General features: G+C 44.2%; 1 protein-coding gene across 1 annotated transcript in view; it reads left to right on the forward strand.

The window, feature by feature from the left end:
* Window positions 1-2,229: 2,229 nt before the first annotated feature.
* The window catches only part of ABAT (4-aminobutyrate aminotransferase), a 78,344-nt gene continuing 59,264 nt past the window's right edge, over window positions 2,230-21,309 (forward strand). Inside the window, exon 1 of the mRNA XM_070760822.1 lies at window positions 2,230-2,315. The gene's annotated coding sequence lies outside the window, so the exon portion shown is untranslated. The remainder of the gene's footprint in view (window positions 2,316-21,309) is intronic.

The raw sequence follows: 21,309 nt of genomic DNA on the forward strand, positions 1-21,309 counted from the left end.
CCTAATCTTCTGTAATCAGTTTGGACCGCTGTTGGAAAAAAAATAAGAGGTGGGAACAGTACGTACACTAAAATACAGGTGGCATATAAATGTAACAATTAAAGGTGTTCCATTCCCGCCTGGCCCGCAACCCCAAACTGTGAATGCTTGAAGTGCCACCTTCTCAGTCATCTAACCAAGCAAAGAAAATCTTTGGGGAGTTCAGGAAACCACAAAGCTCTTAGATGGTAAGTGGTGGTTTTTTTTGTTTTTTTAAAGGGAGCTGCTGTTGTTTCCCAACTCAAAACAGAGCAAGCAGAATCTTGACCCTCAAATTATTATTATTATTATTATTATTATTATTATTATTATTATTATGTTGTTGTTGTTTTGTTGTTGTTGTTGTTATTATTATTATTATTATTATTATTATTATTATTATTATTATTATGTCAGTACAACACAGCAAACAAGATCACCATGCTGGATCCCGTATCTCACCACCAGTCAGGCGCTTCCCAAGCACTTAGGACTGCATGATGTAGCAGCGAATTATGTTTGCCGATGCCAGTAAAGCGGCCTTTTGCAATTGACAGATGGAGATTTTGTCAATTCCGATGGTTTTCAAATGTCCGCTGAGATCCTTTAGTACTGTGCACAGCGTGCCAAGTACCACTGGGACCACTTTCACTGGCTTATGCCAGAGTCGTTGCAGCTTGATTTTTAGATCTTCGTATTTCACTAATTTCTCTAGCTGCTTCTCCTCAATTCTGCTGTCTCCCGGGATTCCGATGTCAATGATCCATACTTTCTTTTTCTCCACAATCACAATGTCTGGTGTGTTATGCTTCAGAATTCAGTCAGTCTGAAGTCGGAAGTCCCACAGTAGTTTTGCTTGCTCATTTTCGGGCTTATGATCCCACCAGTTCTTTGCCACTGGGAAATGGTAGTTCTGGCACAAGTTCCAGTGGATCATCTGTGCCACAGCATCATGTCTATGCTTGTAGTCAGTCTGTGCGATCTTTTTGCAGCAGCTGAGTATGTGATTTTATTAATAAAATATTTATTATTATTATTATTATTATTATTATTATTATTATTATTATTATTATTTATTAGATTTGTATGCCGCCCCTCTCCGAAGACTCGGATGCTGGGTGACTGGGAATGAGCGCAGAATTTTTTTTTTGCAAATTCTGATTATTTGTGGCTTGCTGTCCCTCTTGGGTCGTTTCAGGGATCGATCGTACTTCCAAATCCACATGTAACATCCGTATCTGTTGGAAGCATCCTTTAAGAAAAAAATAATAAAATAAAATAACTATCTATGTGCATATATTGAACCTCCCTGAAATTGAACGCTCCAGTTTATAAGCTGATTTGTCTATCTACTTTCCTTCATTTTTTTCCCTTTGTGTGTTTTGTATGTTTTGTTTGTTTAAATTGTTTTTATATGTAGAAACTTAATATTGATTGTTTCTTCATTGCTTATTTGACCCCTATGACAATCATTAAGTGCTGTACCACATGATTCTTGACAAATGTATCTTTTTCTTTATATACAGTACACTGAGAGCATCTGCACCAAGACAAATTCTTTGTGTGTCCAATCACACTTGGCCAATAAAAAATTCTATTCTATTCTATTCTATTCTATAAAGATTATTTTTTTAAAAAATAAGATAAAAAATAAAAAATAAAATAAAATGAATAAAAAATAAAATAAATCCATCTATTAATCTGTTGGAGGGGGAGAGAGTTCAGGTCATTGGAAAATGCCAAATGGTTTTGGATGCATCATGTTGGTGGCAACGGAATTATTTGAGATGGGGATTTTAAGTGCAAAGACTCCTCTCCTCAACCCCTCGCCTACAGGAGCAAGGCCAGGGTACCTCTGAGCATGTCAAGAGTGCGTTGCTCCAAGTCCCTGATCAGCCTCTGCGACTCTCTCTTCTTCGACCAGCAGCAGATACGAATCCCCCCCCCCCCAAGCTCAGCCTGCCTTCCCCTCTCCGCAGAAAAGCCGGGACCTGGGGCTGCCCGGCTGGGAACCATGGGAGCTGAAGTCCCACGCCGGCGGAGAAAGCCGAAGACGTCAGTCTTTCCCCTCCTCCTCCGCCCCCCTCCCTTCGAGGAGAGGGTGTGTGTCCCGAGCGGCCCCTGCCATTGGCCAGGCCGGAGCAGGGCGGCGAGCTCTGCCCTCGGATTGGCTGCGGCGCGTTCGGCGAGCCGAGTCTGCCGCCGGGCTTCGCTCTCGGCCGCGGCAGTTGCAGCAGCGGGGCAGCGGCGGCGCCGGGAGACGGCGGGGCGACAGCGGTCCGCCAGCCGAGGACGCGGTGAGTGGGGAGTGGGGGGAGGGATTGCACACAAGACCCCCACCCCCACAGCAGAAAGCGAGGGGCGGCGGCTGCCCTCCTGGCCTTGGAGGGTCCATCAATGAAGCGGGCAAGTTGGGGGCTGCTCCCCCCTCCCCTTTCTCCCCGCGGTGGCTTTCCGAGAAGCCCCCTCCCCTTCCTCCATAATTGCTTCCCCCTCCCCTTCTCCCCCCTGCCACTGGCTTTCTGAGAAGTCCCCCTTTAATAATAATAATAATAATAATAATAATAATAATTATTATTATTATTATTATTATTATTATTATTCATTAGATTTGTATGCTGCCCCTCTCCAAAGACTCAAAGATAGTTGCTTTTCTCTCCCCTTCTTCCCCTCCCCCTGGCTTTCTAAGAAGCCCCTTTCAATCCCCTTCCCCCATAGTTGCTTCCCCCTCTCCTCCCCCCTCCCCTTCTCCCTCCTCCCGTTGGCTTTCCAAGAAGCCCCCTTCTATCCCTTCCTCCCCCTCCCCTTCTGAAAAGCCCCCTCACCTTCCCTGAGTCCTCGGAGAGGGGCGGCATACAAATCTAATAAATTATAATTCTGAAAAGCCCCCTTCCATCCCCTTCCTCCATAGTTATAGCATTATAACATTGTAGCATTTAGATTTATTTACCACTTCCTAGTGCTTTCACAGCCCTCTCTAAGCGGTTTCAAGAATCAGCCTCTTGCTCCCAACAATCTGGGTCCTCATTTGACCCATCTGGAAAGGATGGAAGGCTGAGTCAACCTTGAGCTGGTGGTGAGATTTGAACTGCTGAACTACAGCTAGCGGTTAGCTGAAGTAGCCTGTGGTGCCGCACTCTAACCACTGCCCCACCCCGGCTCTTCATAGTGGCTTCCCCCTCCCCCAACTGGCTTTCTGATAGGCCCCTCCTTCCATCCCCCTCTTCCATTCATCCCAATGGGTGGTGGGAGATAGAAGCCCTCACCCACCCCCTCTTCTTGGAGGGAGGGGAGGCGTTCTCACTCCATCCCCCTTCAACCGCCCCTCCCCCCCCAGGATCTCCGCTCAACCCTGTCCTGGTCCATCTAGTCTGCCCTTATACTATTTCCTGTATTTTATTTTAGGATGGATATATGTTTATCCCAGGCATGTTTAAATTCAGTTACTGACCACGTCTGCTGGAATTTTGTTCCAAGCATCTACTACTCTTTCAGTAAAATCATATTTTCTCATGTTGCTTGCCCCAACTAACCTCAGATTGTGTCCCCTTGTTCTTGTGTTCACTTTCCTATTAAAAACACTTCCTTCCTGAATCTTATTGAACCCTTTAACATATCTAAATGTTTTGATCATGTCCCCCCTTTTCCTTCTGTCCTCCAGATTATACAGATTGAGTTCATGAAGTCTTTCCTGATAAGTTTTATGCTTAAGACCTTCCACCATTCTTGTAGCCTGTCTTTGGACCTGTTCAATATCTTTTTCTAGGTGAGGTCTCCAGAACTGAACACAGTATTCCAAACGTTGTCTCACCAACGCTCTATCCAGCGGGATCACAATCTCCTTCTTCCTGCTTGTTATACCTCTAGCTATGCAGCCAAGCATTCCACTTGCTTTTCCTACCGCCTGACCCACAACCTCTGAAGGCAAACTTTTCCATTGATTTATTGTTCTCACTGTCAGGAAATTTCCCCTTAATTCCAGATTGCTTCTCTCTTTGGTTTGTTTCAACGCATGGCTTCTTGTCTTACCTTCTGGTACTTTGACAACCTCTCAAATATTGAAACACTGCTATCCTGTCTCCCCTGGTCCTTCTCTTCACTAGACTAGCCAGGCCCAGTTCCTGCAACTGTGCTATATATATTGTAGCCTCCAGCCCCCTAATCATCCTGGTTGCTCTTCTCTGCTTTCTTTCCAGAGTTTCAACATCTTTTTTGTACCATTGTTAGCCGCCCCGAGTCTACGGAGAGGGGCAGCATACAAATCCAATAAAATAATAATAATAATAATAATAATAATAATAATAATAATAATAATAACAACAACAACAACAATAATAAAAAAACTGGATGCAGTATTCTAAGTGTGGTCCCACTAAGGCGTCATAAAGCGGTACTAATACTTCGGCTCCATGGAGGAATATCATTGTTCTGATTACAGTAACTAATAGAAGCTACTTGCTTCTCCAAAAACAAACATATTACTTATGGTCCCAGTGCATTTCAGTTGTCCTAAAAAACAGCCAATCACCACCACCAAACAAAAAAGCAGGCAAGATAAGAAACCTGCCTAGTTTTTAATCCCAGAGTGGGGAAGGGAGAGAAGAATTTGAGAAGACAAATGTTTAAGAGCTTTTTGTAATTGGGGCTCCAAGTTAAATGCTTATCCATTTCAAGGCACTTTCATTTTCTTAACCATCTTGATTTTTTCCTCCCAACAAAAAACAACCTGCTAACAAAACAAGGACTTTTTCTGTTAATAGATCATAAAATCTCTTGTGCAAACCTATAGATCATTAAGGCAAATGTTCTTGGAAATCCTTCTTATCAAATTAGAGATAGAATAGATTAGAGCTTTAGAGAGTTGAAAGGCTGAGTCATCTCTGCCCAAGCTATAACAGTTCAACATTTGATTCCAAAAACTCCCTGTGCACCAGCTGGACAGTGTTTGTACCATAGTAGAGTAACATAATATTGGAATATTAGAAGATTGGAAGGAAGCTCAGAGGTCTACTAGTCCAACCCCTGCTGAAGGCAAGAATGCTATATTGTCCTAGCCAAATGGATGTCCAACCCCTTTTTGAAAACTTCCATTGTTGGAACATTCACAACTTCTGGAGGCAAGGTGTTCCTTGGATTAATTCTCCCTGTCATTAGCCAGTCTCTTAACAAAGTTGGAAGGGACCTTTTAGGTAATCTAGTCCAAACCCTTCCCACCCCCGCCAAGCAGGAGACCTTACACTATTTCTGACAGATGACAGTCCAGTCTCATCTTGAAAGCTTCCAGTGATGAAGCTTCCACAACCTCTGAAGGCAACTTCTGTTCCATCAGTTGATTGCTTTCACTGTCAGATAATTTCTCCTTATTTCCAGGTTGAATCTCTCCTTGTTCAGTTTTCATCCATTGTTCCTTGTCTGGCTTTCAGGTGCTTTAGAAAATACCGTAGCTTCACTCCCTCCTCTCTGTGGCAGCCCCTCGAAGACTGAAAGACTGCTATCATGTCTCCCCTGGTTCTTCTCTTCTCTGAACTTAAAGCTAAGCATGGCTAATCTTGATTGGTGCTTGAATGAGGCATTGCTAAGAAATCTGGGGCTGTTGGCCTGGCTAGGAAATTAAACATACTTTCAGAAAAAAACCAGTTCTCTAGAAAGACCTCTCCATGTCTCGAAAAGCAAAGGAGACATTAGGTTCACCTTCTGTTTTTTTAAAAAAATAGTTTTTATTGATTAAATACGGTACTTTAAAAACAACAAAGAAAAAATAGCAACATATTGTAAGAAAAGATGAAACAACATAACAACAAGGCAAGCAAAGATTGACAAAACATTTCACATAGACATAAACAACATTTGTCAACTATAGACTGCTAGTTTGTGACTTTCCAAATTCGATACTATAAGAACATAAGAACCCAAGAAGAGCCATGCTGAATCAGGCCAAAGCCCATCGAGTCCAGCATTCTGTGTCCCACAGTGCCCCCCCCCAATTGTCCATGGGGTTCTTGAGCAGAAAGAGAAGGCAAGACCCTCCCTTTCCCTTGACCCCCAACAAATGGTACTCAAGGGAATCTTGTCTGCCTCAACCAACATAGAGGTGGCACATGGACATCCGTTTCAATAACCACCAATACATTTGGCATCCATGAATCTGTCTAATCCTTCCTTAAAACTATCCTGGCTGACAGCTGTCACAACCTCTTCTGGAAGTGAATTCCATAAACCAAGGACCCTCTGGGTGAAGAAATATTTCCCTTGATTTGTCCTCCCTTTCTTACCTATGAGCTTTAGGGAGGGCCCCCTTGTCCTAATATTGTGCGATAGAGAAAATAATTTTTCTCTATCCATCTTTTCTATCTCATTCATGATTTTATACACTTCGATCAAGTCACCTCTTAAACGCCATCTTTCAAGGCTGAAGAGACCAAGGCACTGCAACCTAGTTTCATAAGGGAGGTGCCCCATTTCCTTTATCATTCTTGTTGCCCTTTTTTGCACCTCCATTATATCCACTTCCATTATATTGTTCTTCAGATGCATTGACACAGTACTACAAGTGTGGCTCACCATCGATTTGTCCAGAGGCAATACAACACTTGCCGACCTATTTTCGATTCCCTTCCTAATCATGACAAGCTATCATGCCAAGCTACTATCAAGAATTTCTACACGTTTTTGCTATATTTACATTTTGCAACTTCTCATGAGGTTCACCATTTTTTAAATGTGTACACAATAGAACTGTATAATTCTGCTGGGTCATACCATGTCAGTCAGATTGTTTCAAAGGCTTACAGAAAAAAATGCAAAGCCGAGTGTTTCTGGAAGGCCAGAAAGAACAGTTTCGTCTCAACTTTTAGTATCTGGATACCAAATGGAGCATTCGGAGACTGCAAGTGGTTCAGAATGCAGCTGTGCGAGCCATCATGGGTGCCCCCAGGTACACCCACGTCATACCAATTGTCTGCAGAATGCACTGGCTCCTGATTGGTCTCCGGGTGCAATTCAAGGTGTTGATTATCACCTTTAAAGCCCTACATCAGTGATGGTGAACCTTTTTTCCCCTCGGGTGTCGAAAGAGCGTGCATGCGTGCTGTTGTGCATGTGCGAGTGCCCACACCCATAATTCAATGCCTGGGGAGGGCAAAACAACTTCCCCTGCCCCATGGAAGCCCTCTGGAGGCTGGAAATGGCCTATTTCCCAATTTCTGGTGGGCCCAATAGGCTTGTGTTTTGCTCTTCCCAAGCCCCAAAGGCTTCCCTGGAGCCAGGGGAGGATAAAAACGCCCTCTCCATCCTCCTGGAGGCTCTCTGGAAGCCAAAAATGCCCTCTCTGTGCAAGCCAAAAATCAACTGGCCAGCACAAACATGCATGTTGGAATTGATCTAAGGCAATGGCTTGTGTGCCAGCAGGTATGGCTCCGCATGCCACCTGTGGCACTCGTGCCATAGGTTCGCCATCACTGCCCTACATGGTGCAGGGCCAGACTGTTTGCAAGACTGCCTCGTACCGTATACCTCCCAATGACCGATAAGGGCCCAAAGGGCTGGCCTTCTCGAGGTCCCGTCGGCTAAACAGTGTTGGATGGTGAGCCCAGAGTGGAGGGCCTTCTCTGTGGCGGCTCCAGCTCTTTGGAACCAGCTACCTACTGAGATCTGGATTGCCCCCACCCTACTGGCCTTCTGAAGCCCTGGCTCTTCCAGCATGCTTGGGGTATGCATGGTTGTTCTTAATTGTTTTAATTGTTTGATAGATGTTTTTAGATTGGCTTATTGTTTTTAGGAATTTTATGTTCTTTTTATCCCTATTTGGCTGTGAGCTGCCCAGAGTCCTCTGGGAGTGGGGCGGCATATAAGACCAAATAATAAATAAATTATAAATTTCCCTGCTGTATCTGCCATTATAAGAGCTGGGGGTTGGACTGGAAGACCTCCAAGGTCCTTTCCAAGCCTCACGATCCTATAGCATGTTCTGCGTTCTCTCACACCGAACTTGCTGGAGGGAAAGGATGCTGAATTCTATTGCTGAGACATAAACACCCCTTAGGTCCCATTTCCTCCTTTTGCAGCAGCTTTACACCGTCAATTTCAACTGCAACGTCTTCTGTCCCTTTATCGTTTCCGGACTAAATGTGTGCAATTGTGTTTGGCAGAAAGATGAACGGCATGGGGAGTGAGGAAGCTGCACTCTGTAGCTGAATCCCCCAAACTCCATTTCCTCGATGAGAAGGGATTCGTTTTGAAATTCCAGTTGCTCTTGTCCTCAATATCCCTAATCCATCTTGGTGACAAGCTGCTATCAGATTTGGCTGTCTCTGGCCATGCAGCAGTCCCACCTCCTGCAGCTCTGTTCTGCTTTTTCTGAGCCTCGGTTTCTGTATACACACACACACACACACACACACACACAGCGAGAGCGAGAGAGAGAGAGCACTATGTTTCCTTTACCATGAATCTTGTATTTTTTCATATACATACATACATACATACATACATACATACATACATACATACATAGAACCTAAGAACATATGAAGAGCCCTGCTGAATCAGGCCAAAGCCCATCGAGTGTAGCATTCTGTGTCACACAGTGGCCTACCAATTGTCCAAGGGGATCTTGAGCAGAAAGAGAAGGCAAGACCCCTCCTTTCCCTTGACCCCCAACAAATGGTACTCAAGGGAATCTTGCCTGCCTCAACCAACATAGAGGCGGCACATGGACATCCGTTTCAATAACCACTGATTCACTTGGCATCCATAAATCTGCCTAATCCTGCCTTGAAGCTGTCAAGGCTGACAGCAATCACGACCTCTTCTGGAAGTGAATTCCATAAACCAAGGACCCTCTGGGTGAAGAAATATTTCCCTTTATTTGTCCCCACTTTCTTACCTATGAGCTGTAGGGAGTGACCCCTTGTCCTAGTATTGTGTGTTAGAGAAAAGAATTTTTCTCTCTCCACCTTTTCTATCCCATGCATAATTTTATACACTTTGATCATGTCACATACATACATACTTTTTTGTTTGTTTTCCAAACTTGCAAAGAACTGATAGTCTCCCTTTATTTCTTTATCGGTTCTTTGCAACTTTGGAAAATAGGGCTGAAAGGCAAAAGGAAGCATTTGTTTGTTTGTTTGTTCATTTATTTATTTACACATACAATTTTTCTTTAACATACATAAGTGCTTAATGAACTGTTTATTGTCTGAGTCAATTGTATACATAACACGAGTAACGTATTACTATTCAGGTATACATAGTAATCATCTCTCAACTTCTAACCTTTAGGTCTATGTGGTAATACTGCTCAAAAAACAAAGGGAACACTCAAAGAACACATCCTAGATCTGAATGAATGAAATATTCTTATTGAATACTTTGTTCTGTACAAAGTTGAATGTGCACAACAGCATGTGAAATGGATTGTCAATCACTGTTACTTCTTAAGTGGACACTTTGATTTCACAGACGTTTGATTTACTTGGAGTTATATTGTGTTGTTTAAGTGTTCTCTTTGTTTTTTTGAGCAGTGCATTTTGCATAGCAGTGTACATCATAATATTTTCCCCATCTCTAATTTCTACGTCTATTTTCTATCTCTTAATCAAGCAAATCCTATATGAAGATGTATTGTATACCCATCCATCTTCTCTTGCTCTTTTTAGTATTTCAACTCTTAATGGCTTTTCAACCAGTCTCCCGCATTCTTCTCTTGGGATCTTATATCTCCTCTTACATTACTCATATTTAAGTATTTTGTCTGCCACTAAATCTACCTCGCATCGCCTTTTCTTTTCTTTTTTTGAAATATTTTTTTTGATTTTTTTTTAAAAGGACAAAGACATACAACATTAAACACTCAAGGAGCTGCCATTGCTCCGCTTATCTTAGAAGTCTAACTACTACAAAAAATAAAAACCTAACTGTAATCAGATAAATACAAAAATAGCATACTTTTATATTAGGTATTTATTAAATTTAACTCTATATGTTAATTTACCGTAATTACTTTGTAAAATACTTATTCAAAAAATATAATGAATAGCATATCTAAGTTTATTCTACTATAAACATTTTTAAACTATTAAACTCTAACTTATAAAATTTCAAAACTATTAGTTCAAGAAGTTCTAAATTCTTGTTACTTTAACTTTTAATGTTATTTTTAAAATTCCACCATTCATATAATTTGTTCCATATTTTATAATATTCTGTTTCTACTTGATTATTCAAGCGTTTTGTCATCATGTCTAATTCTGCACATTCCATAATTTTTTTATAAACTTCTACATCCTTTGGTAGCCCATCGCCTTTTCTTGTAAAGTCTGTTCTTTAGACGTCTCCGTCCTTCAATTATCCCTTTCCTCAAACTCTGTTTTTCCTTCCAGGTTTGTAATAGGCAACTGTCAATCTGCTGTCACTGCAAGGTTTTTTCCCATACTGCAAGGGAGAAATTTGTGCATTCCAGTAAATTGAAAAGTGTATGAGGAAAGCTCAGGAGACTTTATGAATGTGCCAATCTGGTGGGATAAACATAGATCCATCCTAAGATAAAATACAGGAAATAGTATAAGGGCAGACTAGATGGACCAGGAGGTCTTTTTCTGCCATCAATCTTCTATATTTCTATGGTGGATGAATGCAGTAGTGGGTGAGTGAGCCTGCGATGCTTCTGCGCATGCGCAGGGTCGTCTCCTACCGGTTCACAGAACTGGGCTGAACTGGGAGTAACCGGCCGCTGGATGAATGCAGAAAAAAAAGGTCACAATGGAACTTTGGGCGCCGAGCAAGGCAGTCGTTGAATGAGTCACATCCATTCTGCAACTTTTCATGCCTCAGTTGTTAAATGAGTTGCATGACTGTTAAGTGAATCAGACTTTCCCCTATTGACTTTGCTTGTCCAAACCCTGGGATGCTGCCGCTGTTCTACACACAGGTAGTCCTCGACTTTACAACACTCCATTTAGTGACCATTCAAAGTGAAGACGGCATGGAGTCCACGGAGACGGGCGGCATACAAATCCAATAAATAAATAAATAAATAGAAAAATGTGACTTGTTTATTTATTTAGTTAGTTAGTTACTTAGTTATTGTATTTATATGCCGCTCACTCCAAAAGGACTCTGAGCGGCTAACAATCGGAGTAAATACAACGATAAAAGCAGTTAAAAATCTAATTTAAAAAATCAACAATAACAGTAATATAAAAAACATACATACAAAGATACCTCTACTTACGAACTTAATTCATTCCGTGACCAGGTTCTTAAGTAGAAAAGTTTGTAAGAAGAAACAATTTTTCCCATAGGAATCAATGTAAAAGCAAATAATGCGTCTGATTGGGGAAACCACAGGGAGGGTGGAAGCCTTGCTTCCTCCCAGGAGATTCCTAGAGAGACCCCACGGAGGCTTCTTTCCGCCTTTTCCGGCCCTGTTTCTTCGCAGGAGATTCCTAGAGAGGCCCCATGGAGGCTTCTCCCTGCCTTTTCCGGCCCTGTTTCCTCCCAGGAGATTCCTAGAGAGGCCTCATGTGGTCACGGAATGAAGTAAGTTCATAAGTAGAGATACCACTTACAGTACCATTAAAATAAAGCACCCTTATCTGGTTTGGATCTGTTCTTGTCCTCTCCGCTTTTGTCAGTTAGAGGGAGGTGTGATAGCTTGGCCTATGGTCAGCCAGGGCAGAGAATTCTGCACCATCAGCACCCTCAGATCTCTCTGTACCATGAGGTAAATGTGACGTGTGCAACAGCCAGAAGAGAACTTTGCTCTTTTTTGTGCTAAGTCATGGCTAAGATGAAGATGCCAAGATTGTCTGACTGACACTTGAGCCGATTGTGGGTCCAGAATGGTATTGATTGCGCCAGGTGCGACCCGTCCCTGTCGTTTCCTGTTTGAGTTCTCTGGACGAGCACAGCCAGGGGTCACAAACGGTTGTGGCAAGTTGTCAAGGGACACACTGTGGCTGAGAGGGAACAGGAGCCGAGGGAGGCTGCAATCTCATGTGTAACTGTGAAAAGAGCAGGGAAGAGCAACTAACAACCCATTGCCCTGAATCAGGGTGGATATGATTCAAATCCACTCAATTTAAATCATGATTTAAATCACAAGTAAAAAAGGCTTGATTTGAATCAACTCGATTTAAATCACAAGTAAAAAGGTTGATTTAAATCAACATGATTTTAAATCACAAATAATCAACTTGATTTAAATCACAAGTAAAAAGTTTTGTTTTAAATTAACTCTATTTAAATCACGATTTAAATCACAAGTAAAAAGGCACAATTTGAATCAACTTGATTTAAATCACAAGTAAACTGGCACAATTTGAATCAACTTGATTTAAATCACAAGTAAACAGGCTTCAATCTAAATCAGAAGTAAAAAAGGCCTACTTTGAATCAATTTAATTAAAATCACAAGTAAAAAAGGCTTGATTTGAATCAGCTCAATTTAAATAATAATTTTTAAAGAGAAACTGTCACATCTGCCCCTCAGTGGCTCTTCCTCTGACCCGCTATTGACTCACCGACCATCCCTTTCACTTCAGTGGGACCTCTGCTGCTGATGTGGCAGGGACATAATAAGGTGAAGGACGCGGCAGGTAGCAGGTGAGTGGATGCTCGCTAACAGGCGCTGCCAGGATGGATCTGAAAATGACAGTTGCTCTTTAAATGCGAGGGCTCATTCTTGCAGGAAGTTAGAATCTTTATGATTATTATTTGCAAACAAAATGAAGGTTTCCTGTTTCGCTTGCAGAGCTTGTATTTATTGAATGAGTTTACCTAGCTATTCGGGCTGTGTGTTTCTTGCCTCCGTACACAAGAGTTTGAGTGCCAGCGCTTGTCAATTTATGACCACAACTGAGCCCCCCAAAAATTGTTTCTGAGGAAGACAGTTGTTAGATGGTAAAATGGGACAAAGTTTACTTTTCGTGGCACTGTTGTGAAGTGAATCCCTGCAATTGTTTCATTTGGTCACACAGTTGTGAAGGAAATCCGACTTCCCCATTGATTTTGCTCATCACAAAAGGGGATCAACAGATCTCTCTCTCTCTCTCTCTCTCTCTCACACACACACACACACACACACAGGGACATGGCAACTGTCCTAAATATGAGCTGCAACTGTCAAAAATGTGAAAAACAGCCATCAGTCACTTTTGTCAACACTGTTGTCATTTTGAACAGTTGCCAAAAGAATCGTTGTAAAGTTGTAAAGTCGATGGCTATTTGTTGCTGCAAAAAATAAGACCTTGAAAATGGCCAGGAAATTGGAACTAGGTTTTGTAATTAGGTGGTGTGATATCTAAAGCAGAAGCGGGTTCCTACCAATGTTCCCTCTAATTTTTTTTTTGGTGTGTGCGGAAAAGTAGAATGTCTGAGTGGCACATTTTCATGCCTGGGCGTGGATTGGATGGAAACCCGGTCATTAAGTGAATCTGGCTTCTCTCCCCCTCCCCCATTGTCTTTCTTTGTGAGACGGTCACAAAAGGGGGTCACGTGACCTCAGGACACAGCAGCTTTGATCGCACGATTGTGGGGCTGCTGGAAAGGTCATAACCCCTTCCCTCCTTCCTCTCCACTTCTCTTTCCCTCCCCCTCTTTCCCTTTTCTTTCTTTCTCTCCACTTCTCTCTCTCTCTCTTTTCCCTCTTTCACCCTCTTTCTCATTCTCTCCCTCCAAGTCTCTCTCATTTCTGCATAATGACTTAAATACTGTGGGAAACATCACTTTGCTCTAACTAACAGTGAATAATATAGCCTTTCCTGGGAGAGATGCAAGTATCTTCCTTCCCCTAAGCCTGGTTTCTGGGGTTTCCAGGCAAAGAAGCCTCATCCCGGGCTCCAGAAGCCATGCTCTCCTCCCATCTCGGCGTCAGGAAATGTGAGCTTGGAGAAAACGGGATGGCCCTGGGCTGCCTCCTGCCCATTTTTGCCCTGCACGGTCTCTAGGAAAGGGCAGGGAAAAGGAGACGACAGGCCACATCAAGCCTGCACATTGGCCACGACCGCGCCAGCCGCTGCAAGCAGGGCCAGGTGTTATGTTGCCAACAGCTGCCAAGTTCTTCTGGAGTATGAAAAAGAGCTCTTTTTGGCAACTGTAATTTCCCTAGCCATGTAAGTGGTTGTTGGCAAAATCCCACAGTTTGTAAGGGAGCATGTGATGGGGCTCATAAATTCCTGCACAATTCTTGTTGACGACTCCAACCTGGCGTGCTGGTCAGTTAGGCGAGGATAACGGAGGCTTTTCGCTATGGCCTTTGGGGCAAGAGGGGCTGCCAAGGGCCTTCGCAGGGAAGACGCGAGTGGCAAGAATTGCCTGCAGTTTGGGAGATATAGATTAACAGAGTTGGAAGGGACTTTGTAGGTGTCAGGCCTGCCTCTGTTCAAAAGAAATTTGTATGCCGCCCCTCTCCGAGGACTCAGGGCAGCTTACAACATATAAAAATAACAATTACAATAGCTATATCCAATTAAATTAAAGATAAACAAACAATCTAAAAACCCCAGCTAAGGTAAAAAGCAGTCATACCCATTCAACAACAATGATGGAAACATTTGTTGGCCATGGGGCTGGGATCTAATTGCCCAAAGTCTGGCGGCACAGGTGAATCTTAAGATTCTTGTGAAAAGCGAGGAGGGTGGGGGCTGTGCAAATCTTGGGGCTGGGCCCCCCACAGAGAAGGTTCTTCCCCTAGGCCCCACCAAGCAACATTGTCTAGTTCAGTGTTTCCCAACCTTGGCAACTTGAAGAGATCTGGACTTCAGCTCCCAGAATTCCCCAGCCAACATTCGCTGGCTGGGGAATTCTGGGAGTTGAAGTCCAGATCTCTTCAAGTTGCCAAGGTTGGGAAACACTGGTCTAGTTGACGGGAACTGTGGGACCTAACCAGTTGCTGGGACTCATGCAGCAGATGGTGGTCCTGCAAGTAATCTGGCCCAATGCCATGTAGGGCTTTCTAGGTCATTACCAACACTTTCAATAGTGTCCGGAAACCAATCAGCAGCCAATACAGTCTGCGGAGTGTTGGAGAAACATGGGCGTATTTAGGGATGCCCATGACTGCTCGTGCGGCTGCATTCTGCACGATTTGTAGTTTCCAAACACTCAGGTTCCCAGGCTCAGTGTCCAATACACATCCCACATAATGTCATGTCAAGCTCATCCAGGTATTTCATCCATCTGGAGCTCCAGGATTGTTGGCCTTGACCGGCTGTACGCAAACTCCACTCAGCAGTGCAGCAATTCTTGAGAGCAAACCTCTCTATTAGTTCACATGGGCCTTCATCACACCAGCACACTTCCCCAACCCAAATGCCATGCCCCCACCTGTGTGACTATGGCAGCCGATAGCAGGCATGCATCAGAGGAAAAACCCATGCTGGAGATCCGGCTGACAATAGGTCATCTAGCCCAACCCCCCAACCCCACCCCCACCCCGTTGCAATTGCCAGCGGCCTGCAAAGCTGGCAACAGAGTTGGACAGTGAGAAGGCTGGGAAAGAATGTGGATCAGACCTGGAGTCAAGAAACTGTTCAATAGAGAGAGGTTTTCCATGGACCGAGGGAGGCATGGTGTTGCATGCTGCCTGCATCCTATAGATAGGGCTTTGCTTGTTTGTGCAGCCTGGATTCAGGCATAACATACCCCAATGCCAGTTCACGGACCAGGGATGGGGACCTCCTGTTTAGGGTTTCCTGCTTGAGCAGTGGGTTGGAATAGAAGATCTCCAAGGTCCCTTCTACCTCTATTCTGTAACACAGGGTTTTTCAACCTCTTTCCTTCAGGGGAACCCGTTGATGACGTGTGCGCAGGGGGGGGCATTCAGTCACTGGCGTCCATAATGAGTGGGCGGGGCTGCGACTTCGACACAAGCATTCTGGGAGGAGGCGAAGCCAAAAGCGGAGTGGTGGTGGGGGGAATAGGGGCATCAGGTCCATCTTTCCCCTGCTGTGTCCCCTTTTGTCTGGTGTAGACACCATATTGGCTGGAAGGGAAGATGATGAGAGGTGGCTGCGGGACTAGCGGTGGTGGCGGCAGGCGGTGAAGGGTACCGGGGAGCAAGAAGCATGCCGGAGAGAAACCGATTTGTTTCTCAACAGTCCCTCCTCTGCCTCTTTTCCTCCTCTGCCTCCTCCTCCTCCTTTGCCGGGGTCTCCCTCAGCAGCCGACAGTTAACGGAAGCCCCCCCCCCCCCCGGCAGCCGAGGCGGAGGAGCAACTCCTTCTTCCGACCCCATCTCTCTTTCTTCATTCTGGTTGGAGAGGAGAGGAGGAACCGCTCCTCGCCTTGGCTGCCGGGGGGCTTTCGTTAACCGTCGGCTGCTGAGGGAGACCCCAACAAAGGAGGAGGAGGAGGAGGAGGAAGAAGAGGCAGAGGAGGGACTGTAGAGAAACGAACTGGCAAAGGCAATGAAAGCCCAGACCTCAGGTGGAGGGGGCGGTGAGGGTTGCTGCTGCTGCTGCATGATATGGTCCTGGTCAATTTTTTTTCCTCATTAAGTCGTGGAACTCTTGGCTGGCCCTTGCGCAACCCTGGGGTATCGCGGAACCCTGGTTGAAAAACACTGCTGTAACATAACGTTATTTGTGGGCTGGATGGCTGCGAGCCACCCAGATTTGTTGAAAGTTAGACAGCATATGTTAATGGAAGACAGGAGGAAACAGAGGCAGCAAAAAGATGAAAACAAAATGCATGAAATCGTAAAATAGAGAAATGCCCTTTTGCTGTGGGAATGAAAGAAGGGAGGACGGATGGCCAAAATCCCTGGTGTTGCCTTGAACTTGTGGCTCTTCACTGTGGTGGATCCCAATGGGCCATGTTAATGTAAGAGCAGAGTAATCCTTATTTACCAAGGTTGTGCACACACAGAAACGTTTAGAATGAGATTAGTTGTGAATAACTACTCAGCCACACACAGATATACTAACTTGAATTAGCGTTTACTTTGAGAAATAATATATTCAGATAAAGTTTAAAGTCATACAAATTATAAGTCAGAATAACAATTCAAATACAGTGCTACTTCTACTTACGATCTTAATTTGTTCCATGACCAGGTTGTTAAGTAGAAAAGTTTGTAAGAGGAAGCAATTTTTCCCATAGGAATCAATGTAAAAGCAAATAATGTGTGCGTTTGGGGAAACCACAGGGAGGGTGGAGGCCCTGTTTTTTCCCAGGACAGTCCTAGAGAGGCCCCACGGAGGCTTCTCCCTGCCTTTTCCGGCCCTGTTTCCTCCCAGGAGATTCCTAGAGAGACCCCACGGAGGCTTCGTCCTTCCTTTTTCTGTTAGTTTTGGAGGCTCCGGTTTGTAAGTGGAAAATGGTTTTTGAGAAGAAGCAAAAAAATCTTGAACACCCAGCTCTTACCTAGAAATGTTTGTAAGTAGAGGCATTTGTAGGTAGAGGTACATAGTCTTTCTTACCAGTTGTCTTAATCATAATCAGTAAACAAAGATATCAAGCTTAAGCACATTTTAGCTGATATACATAACTACAATACAGAAAGATTGCACAGTTAACCTAACAGTGAGTAGCTTAAACAAAGAGAAAACAAAGAGGGTGAGCTATGAACTCTAGCTCCCTCTTGTGGCAGTCTGCAACACCTCAGCTAAATAGACTTCGCTCAGTTATAACACATTATTGGTTTATATATACAGTAGTCCCTCGCTATACCGCGCTTCACCTACTGCGGCTTCACTTCATCGCGGGTTTCTGAGGAAGTCGATCGGCAGATTTAAACAGCCTGCAGAACTCGATTTTTCAGGTTTTTCAAAAAAATAAAATAAATCTAAAATTGTAAATACTGTATTTAAATACTGTATCTAAAATAAATACTGTGTGGGAAGGGTTTATAAACACTTAAAACAATGAAAACTTACCAAACAATTACAATATAAATACTTAAATAAGTACTATCAGTCGATAAATTCCCCATCGCGGATTTCACCTATCGCGGCCGGGTCTGGAACGTAACACCAGTGATAGGTGAGGGACTACTGTACAGTATTGCCAACCCAACCGTTATGGACAGAGTCCTAACAGGCCACCTGAGAAGTTATCTGCCCGAGCCGATGAGTGTGAACTAGGGAAAAGCCAGCCACTCTTTCATATTTGACAGGTGCTGCCCTGAGGACTGCTGGCCTTTTTATCCCAGCCTTTTAAGCAGAAATGCCAACAATTAAATCTCAGCACTCTGACAACCACACCGACGTTCTGCCTTTCACAGTTGTGACTGGAGGGTTCAGTCAGAAGCTAAAAAAATACAGAATAGACCTTTCCAGTTTGGGACCAGAGCTGATGGGACGGAAGGGAACAGAGTAGAATAGAATACAGCTGCGGTTCTCTTCTGTCCCCAAAATGCTTTTTTTCAGAAGGCAACTGGACTTCCTTGTTTTTTTTTCATTTTTTTCATTTCATTCTTCAGCTCTGATAGGATAGTGAGGAATGGAAGGATTTATATTCCTTGCAGACAGCTGGTCATTTGCATTCGTTTTGTCAAGCTGGTGGAGAAGTTGGTGATAAATAAATGGCCTGCCACTTTTAGAGAGCCGTTGAGGTCACTTGGAGGTTTATCTATGTCCTCAGGGTTGCCTAAGTGGTGCTTCTGGTTCCTGTAATCTGAAAATTTCCCCCCCTCTGGAAACTCTCTGATTAGTTTCCACCTGTTGTTTCTTGTCCTGCCCTCTGGTGCTTTGGAGAATAATTTGACTCCCTCCTCCTCCTCTCCTCCTCCTTCATAATAACTATAAATTATTATTATTATTATTATTATTATTATTATTATTATTATTATTATTAATTAGATTTGTATGCCGCCCCTCTCCGAAGACTCAGGGCAGCCCACAACAGTAAAACAGTACAAATCCAATAGTTAAAAACAATTTAAAACCCTTAATATAAAAAACAGTCATACATCTCAGACAAACCATACATAAAACCGCAGAAACAGCCCAGGGGAATCAATTTCCCCATGCCTGACGGCAGAAGTGGGTTTTAAGGAGTTTGTGAAAGGCAAGGAGGGTGGGGGCAGTCCTGATCTCCGGGGGGAGTTGATTCCAAAGGGTCGGGGCCGCCACAGAGAAGGCTCTTCCCCTGGGTCCCTCCAGACGACATTGTTTCATCGACAGGGCTCGGAGAAGGCCAACTCTGTGGGACATAACCGGTCGCTGGGATTCGTGCGGCAGAAGGCAGTACTGGAGATATTCTGGTCCGATGCCATGAAGGGCTTTATAGGTCATAACCAACACTTTGAATTGTGACTGGAAACTGATCGGCAACCAATGCAGACTGCAGAGTGTTGATGTGACATGGGCATACCTAGGGAAGCCCATGATTGCTCTCCCAGCTGCATTCTGCACGATCTGAAATTTCCGAACACTCTTCAAAGGTAGCCCCATGTAGAGAGCATTTCAGTAGTCGAACCTCGAGTTGATGCGGGCATGAGTGACTGTGACCAGTGACTCCCAGTCCAGGTAGGGCTGCAACTGGTGCACCAGACGAACCTGGGCAAATGCCCCCCTCGCCACAGCCGAAAGATGGTTCTCTAATGTTCTCTAATGGTTCTTCTTTGTTGCAGCCCCTCAAATACTTTAAGACTGCTATCAGGTCACCCCTAGCTCTTATTTTCTTTAGATTAGCCAGACAAAAATCCTGCAGCTGTTCTTTCTGAACTATAAATGCTTTAGCTCCTTTTGCCCATGTCATGCTTCCTGCATTTCTCCAGCAATATCGTTTTCCTTATTCTCTTTATTTAGCCATTTCCTTTTTTTCCCCCTTGCACTACATACCTGGCCTTTTGCATAAACACAGTGAAGGCAGTTATCCAAATTAGTCTTGAATGAAAGAAATACAAAACAAAATCTGAATAATGTGCATCTGTTCCCTTCTGAACCTTGGTACCAAATGAGGGTACCAAATGAGGCAGAAATACCGTAGCGCCTTTTGTTTATTTCTGCCTGTCAGTTCCCATGAATGTCCTGAAATTTAATCATCATGCCAAATAGAATGGTGAGAAATCCTTCCCCCCCCCCCCCAATAATTGTCCACTGCAGTTTGAACTTGTACGGTGCAGAAAAATAACCCTGCATATAAATTTTCCTTGGTTCTTTTCATTTCTTTTAATGAAAGAGAATTACTGTAGCATTGAAAATCGGTCTGGAGGCGGAAGAAGGTTGGACGAGGTACTTGCAGACGGAGTTTGGTGTTTTTTGCCTGTATTTCTTGCAAATGCCCTTCGTTGTGCAATGTTAGGTGGCTCAGCTGTCTTAGTAGCTTCTTCCACCTTCCGGGAAATCCTAAGGACAACACGGAGAGGAATTTTTCAGTTTGTGCAGCCTGAAAAATGACGCAGTGAAAAGCAGGACGGTGGCAAAAATATCTCTCTTACTGCCCCCAAGCAAGGAACAGATTTTCACATGCTGTCAGGAGAGATTGAAGAGACATTCTCACGCCTTCTTCTATTAGGGAAGAATCACAGAATCCCTTTCACCAAGGGAGGGACATTTTAAAAACAGAGCAAGAGAGAAATACTAGTCCAGCGACAATAGGAGACCTGATTTTTCTTGGTCAAACTGTGGTTTGCTTTGGTCTTTCATTATTTAACGGAATAACAGAGTTGAAATGGGCCTTAGCGGTCTTCTAGTCCAACCCCCTGCTCAAGCATGAAACCATATACAGTAGTACCTCGTGATACGAACCCCCCGTCATACGAACTTTTCGAGATACGAACCCGGGCTTCGGAATTTTTTTGCCTCTTCTTATGAACTTTTTTCACCTGACGAACCCGCCACTGCAAACACCGAACCTGGAAGTTCGGCAAAAGTTCGGTTTCGGGTTTGGGAGAACGCCGAAAAACACCGCCGCCCGTCTGTCACCTTCTGAAACAGCTGGGGGGGCTTCTCGGCGTTCTCCCAAACACAGAACCCGAAAGTTCGGCAAAAGTTCGGGTTTGGGAGAACGCTGAGAAGCGCCGCCGCCCGGCTGTCACCTTCGCAGAAGAGCCGTGGAGCTGTTGGCCAGTTGGGAAGCTCAAACAGAGGTGGGGAATCCCATTAGGGAATTCCAGGGGTGGAGCTTTGACATCACAGAGATGTTCTTCCTGGAGTCCACGTTTCAGCTCCTCGCCCCCAACTCCAACGCCCGGCTCCTTGCACGGCCTTGGAAAAGGGTGCGCGGGAGGTAGTTTTGGGGCACGCGGCCGCACGGCCGCGTACCTTAGAGTGAACACTGGAGGGGGTCCATCTATTATCCAAAGCACCTGAAGGCCAGACAAGGAATATTGGATGGAAACTG

This window comes from Erythrolamprus reginae, chromosome 9 (genome assembly GCF_031021105.1).
Source record: "Erythrolamprus reginae isolate rEryReg1 chromosome 9, rEryReg1.hap1, whole genome shotgun sequence".
Classification (NCBI taxonomy): domain Eukaryota; kingdom Metazoa; phylum Chordata; class Lepidosauria; order Squamata; family Dipsadidae; genus Erythrolamprus; species Erythrolamprus reginae.